The 5,743-nt window shown below is 35.6% G+C and overlaps 1 pseudogene; it reads right to left on the bottom strand.

Moving 5' to 3' along the window:
* Window positions 1–224: 224 nt before the first annotated feature.
* LOC105545518 lies at window positions 225–915 on the bottom strand (annotated as a pseudogene).
* Window positions 916–5,743: the final 4,828 nt, after the last annotated feature.

The following is a 5,743-nucleotide window of genomic DNA, read 5'->3' as shown; positions in this document are numbered from 1 at the left end:
TGCCAACTTTGGATACTAGGGAAGTTTAATTACTTCTAAATTCTTCAGATAAGTTTTGCCTGTTTTGTGGTCAACAGTTGGTCTTTGCTCCCTTCTAAATTCCTCAGTTAAGAAGTATTTGTCTCCAGGGCCTATTACTGGGTGGTTTTTGTTCTCCTCAATATTTAAATCTCAGACTTGAGAAATGGGCTATACATTGCCTTCCAGGGGAGAAGAGAAATGCCTTAGATGTTCTGAGAGCATTGCACTTTTGGTTTGTTTTCAGTGATTGGTGGAACATGAATAGGAACCACATTACTGCTTGGGGACATGTTGTTTTCCGCTCTGTCTGATATTTGCTTCTGAGAAACAATGTGGGATATCTCTGTTAGAATTGTCTGAAAAGTAGCTTCTACATTTGTAGAGTCTAGAGCAGATGTCTCATTGAATGACAAATCATTTTTTTCTGCCAAAGCTCTTGCTTCAACTATAGGAACTTCCCTGAGATGACGTAAATCACCCTTATTTGTCCATGATAACATGACGACAATGTTACTATCAGTGTGATCTCTCAGTTCTTTCAGCAATCGTTCTATATTTTCATATGTGAGATGTTTAGCAATGTCTTAACCCAATAAGGCACCTACATCTCTATGATAATATGCTTATGTTATAGCTTGGTATTACTCTTGCCCTGCTCTGTCCCATACCTGTGCCTTTATTGTTTCCCTATCAATCTGGATGCTTCTTGTTGCAAACTACTCCAATGGTGCTCTTGCTTTCCAGATTAAACTCATTTTGAGTAAATAAAGACAGGAGATTATTCTTTCCAACACCAGAATCTCCAATAAGGATAACATTAAAGAGGTACTCATTCTCATTGTTGCACGTGCCCATTGCACAACTGAGGAGTGAAGGGGTCGGAGCGGCAGTGGCATCTGTGAGACTAGGGAGGCATTGCTGCTCCTAATTTTCTACATTTGATGAAAAGTACCAATTCCGAGATCCAAGAATCTCAATGATCCTCAGGCAGAATAAAAACAGAGAAAACTACAAATTATATCAACACATATTGATGAAAACTAATGATAAAAAGTTGCCAGGCAGTGACCAAAGACTTAGATTACAACACTCAATTCCCTTTGAATACTTGGAAAACTTTCTCAGGAAGGAAGGATATAAACAATCCTACACTGCAAGGATTAGAAAAAAATAAATATTTATTTAATGCCTAGCCATTGACAAACATTCACAAGCATCAGTACTATCCAGGAAAACATGACCTCACTAAACAAACTAAATAAGGCAGCAGTGACAAGTTTCAGAGTGACAGAGATATGTAACCTTTCTGACAGAGAATTCAAAATAGCTGTTTTGAGGAAGCTCAATGAAATCCAAAATAAAACAAAGAAGAAATTCAGAATCCTATCAGACAAATTTAATGAAGAGACTAAAATAATTAAAAAGCAGAAATAATTGTCAGGCAGAAATTCTGGAGCTAGACAATGCAACTGATAAACTGAAAAATGCATCAGAATCTCTCAACAGCAAAACTGATCAAGCAGAAGAAAGAATTAGTGAGCTTGAAGACAGGCTATTTGAAAATACAGAGTCAGTGGAGTCAAAAGAAAAAAGAATAAAAAAATAATGAAGCATGCTTACTTGGTCTAGAAAATAGCCTCAAAAGGGCAAATCTAAATTATTGGCCTTAAAGAGGTGGTAGAGAGAGAGAATAGGGTAATTTAATCAAAGAGATAATAACAAAGAACTTTCCAAACCTAAAGAAAGATGTCTATATTCAAGTACAAGAAGGTTATAGAGCACCAAGCAGATTTAACCCAAATAAGACTACCTCAAGTGATTTAATAATCAAACTCCCAAAGGTCAAGGATAAAGAAAAGATCCTAAAAGCACCAAGACAAAAGAAATAAGTAACATATAAGGCAGCTCCAATATGTCTGGCAGCAGATTTCTCAGTGGAAACCTTACAGGCCAGAAGAGTAGTATGATATTTAAAGTGCTGAAAAAACCCGTTTTATCCCGGAATATTATATCCAGCGAAAATATCTTTCAAACATGAAGGAGAAATAAATACTTTATCAGACAAACAAAAATTGAGTGATTTTTTAAACACGAGACCTGTCCTATAAGAAATGCTAACGGGAATTCAATCTGAAAGAAAGGGACATTAATGAGAAATAAGAAATCATCTAAAGGTACAAAACTTACTGGTAAGTAACAATAAGTACACAAACAAATAAAGAATATCATAACAGTGTAATTGTGGTGTGCAAACTACTTATATCTTGAGTAGGAAGACTAAAAAAGATGAACTATCAAAAATAATAACTGCAACAAATTTTTAAGACACAGAGAGTATTATAAGGTATAAACAGAAACAACAAAAACATAAGAGAGGAGATGAAGTTAAAGTATTGAATTTGTATTAGTTTTCTCCTTGCTTGTTTGTTAGTTTCTGTGTTCAATTTTGCAATCACAGTTAAGTTGTCATCAGCTTAAAGTAATGGGCTACAAGATGTTATTTGCAAGCCCCATGGTAACCTCAAATCAAATACCTACAACAGTTACACACACACAAAAAAGAAAAAATCAAAACACACCACCAGAAGAAAATCATTTCCAAAAAAAGCAAGACAGGAAGGAAAAAAGGAAGAGAAGACCACAAAACAACCAGAAAACAAATAACAAAATGGCAAGAGTAAGTCTTTACTTATCGTTAACAACACTGAATGTAAATGGACTAAACTCTCCAATCCAAAGACATAGACCGGTTACATGGATTAAAAACACAAAACAAAACAAGACCCCGTAATCTGTTGCCTACAAAAAACACACTTTACCTATAAAGACACACCGACTGAAAACAAAGGGATGGAAAAAGATATTCCATGCAAATGAAAACCAGAAAAACAGCAGGAGTAGCTATACCTATATCAGATAAAATAGATTTCAAGACAAAAACTATAAATAGAGACAAAGATGGTCATTATATAATGGAAAAAGGATCAATTCAACAACAGGATGTAACAATTGTAAATATAAATACACTCGACGCTGGAGCACTCAGATATGTAAAGTCAATATTTGTTTATTTATTTATTTATTGAGACAGGGTCTTACTCTGTTGCCAGGCTGGAGTACAGGGTGTGACCAAGGCTCACTGTAATGGGTCACTGTAGCCTTGACCTCCCAGGCTCAGGTGATCTTTCCACTTCAGCCTCCTGGGTAGCTGGGACTACAATCACACACCACTATGCCCAGCTAATTCCTTGTAATTTGTTGTAGAGACATAGTTTTACCATGTTTCCCAGGCTGGTCCCAAACTCTGAACTCAAGTGGCCCACCTGCCTTGGCCTCCGAAAGTGCTAGCATTACAGGTGTGAGCTACCACATGCAGCCTAATGTCTTAAAACATTAAAACAAAAAAAACAAAAAAAAAAAACTGAAATCATATAAAATATCTTCTCTGACCACAATGGACTAAAACTAGAAATTAATAACAAGAAGAACTTGGAAACTATACAAACACATGAAAATTAAACAATATGCTCCTGAATGACCAGTGGGCCAATGAAGAAATTAAGAAGAAAACTGAAAAATTCCTGGAAACAAACGGATATTCACCGTCACCACTGTTACTCAACATAGGACTGAAAGTCCTAGCGAGAGCAATCAGACAAGAGAAAGAAATAAAGGGCATGAAAATTGAAAAGGAAGAAGTCAAATTATCTTTGTTTGCAAATGTTATAATCCTATGTTTAAAGAAACTAAAGAAACTACCGAAAAACTATTGGAGGTGATAAAAAAAATTCAGTGAAGTTACAGGACACAAAATCAACATACAAAAATCAGTAGCATGCATTTATTTATTTATTTATTTATTTATTTATTTATTTATAGAGACAGAATCTCGCTCTGTCCCCCAGGCTGGAGTGCAGTGGCATGATCTCGGCTCACTGCAACCTCCACCTCCCAGGTTCACACCATTCTCCTGCCTCAGCCTCCCAAGTAGCTGGGTCTACAGACACCCACCACCATGCCCGGCTAATTTTTTTGTATTTTTTTAGTAGAGATGGGGTTTCACCGTGTTAGCCAGGATGGTCTCAATCTCCTGACCCTGTGATCCACTCACCTCGGCCTCCCAAAGTGCTGGGATTACAGGCATGAGCCACCACGCCTGGCCAAAAATCAGTAGCATTTCTATATGCCAACAGCAACAGTCTGAAAAAGAAATTGAGAAAGTAATTCCATTTACAACAGCTGTAAATAAAATACTTAGGAATAAACTTAACCAAAGAAGAGAAAGATCTCTACAATGAAAACTATAAAACATTGATGCAAGAAATTAAACAGGGCATAATAAAAACAGAAAGATATTCCATGTTCATGGATTGAATGAATCAATATTATTAAAATGTCCATACTACCCTAAGCAGTCTACAGATTCAATACAATCCCTATCAAAATACCAACGACATTTTTTATAGATATAGAAAAAACAATCCTAAAATTTATATGGAACCACAAAAGACCCAGAATAGCCAAAGCCATCCTGAACAAAAAGAACAAAACTAGACGAATCATATTACCTGACTTCAAATTAAATTACAGAGCTACAGTAACCAAAACGGCATGGTACTTGCATAAAAATGGACACGTAGATCAATGGAACAGAATAGAGAACCCAGAAATAAGTCCATACATCTACAGTGAACTCATTTTTGACAAAGTTGCCAAAAACACACAATAGGGAAAAGACAGTCTCTTCAATAAATGATGCAATAAATATACAGAAGAATGAAACTAGACCCCTATCTCTCACCATATAGAAAAATAAAATCAAAATGGATTAAAGACTTAAATTTAATACCTAAAACTTTGAAACTACTAAAATAAAACTTTGGAGAAACTCTCCAGGACATTGGTCTGAGCAGAAATTTCTTGAGCAGTACCCCAAAAGCACAGGCTGCCAAAGCAACAAAGGACAAAGAGGATCACATCAAGTTAAAAAGCTTCTGCACAACAAAGGAAACAATCATCATAGTGAAGAGATGACCCACAGAATGGGTGGAAATATTTGTAAACTACCCATCTGGCAAGGGATTAATAAGGCAAATATATAAGGAGCTCAAACAACTTAATAGGAAACAAAACAAATTTAATAGTCTGATTTTAAAATGAGCTTAAGATCTGAATAGACATTTCTTGAAAGAAGACATCAAATGGCAAACAGGTGTATGAAAATGTGCTCAAAATCACTGATCATCACAGAAGTGCAAATTAAACCTACTATGAAATATCATCTCACCCAAGTTAAAATATTTTTTATCAAAAAGACAGGCAATAACAAATGGGGGTGAAGACGTGGAGAAACAGAAATCCTCATACAACATTGGTGGGAATGTAAATTAGTACAGCCGCTATAAAAACAGTATGAGGTTCCTCAACAAACTAAAATAGAACTACCATATGATCCAACAACCCCACTGCTAAGTTTATACCCAAAAGGAAGAAAATTAATATATCAAAGAGATATCTATACTCCCATGTTTATTGCAGCACTATTCACAATAGCCAGGATTTGGAATCAAACTAAGTGCCCATCAACAAATGAATGGATAAAGAAAATGTGGTACATATACACAGTAGAATACTTTTCAGTCATAAAAAAGAATAAGATTCTGTCATTTGCAATGACATGGATAGAACTGGAGGACATTATGTTAAGTGAAATAAGCCAGGC

This window comes from Mandrillus leucophaeus, unplaced genomic scaffold, assembly GCF_000951045.1.
Source record: "Mandrillus leucophaeus isolate KB7577 unplaced genomic scaffold, Mleu.le_1.0 Scaffold331, whole genome shotgun sequence".
NCBI classification, from domain to species: Eukaryota; Metazoa; Chordata; class Mammalia; order Primates; family Cercopithecidae; genus Mandrillus; species Mandrillus leucophaeus.
The sequence above is the reverse complement of the archived record's forward strand: the minus strand, read 5'-3'. Positions and strand labels throughout refer to the sequence as shown.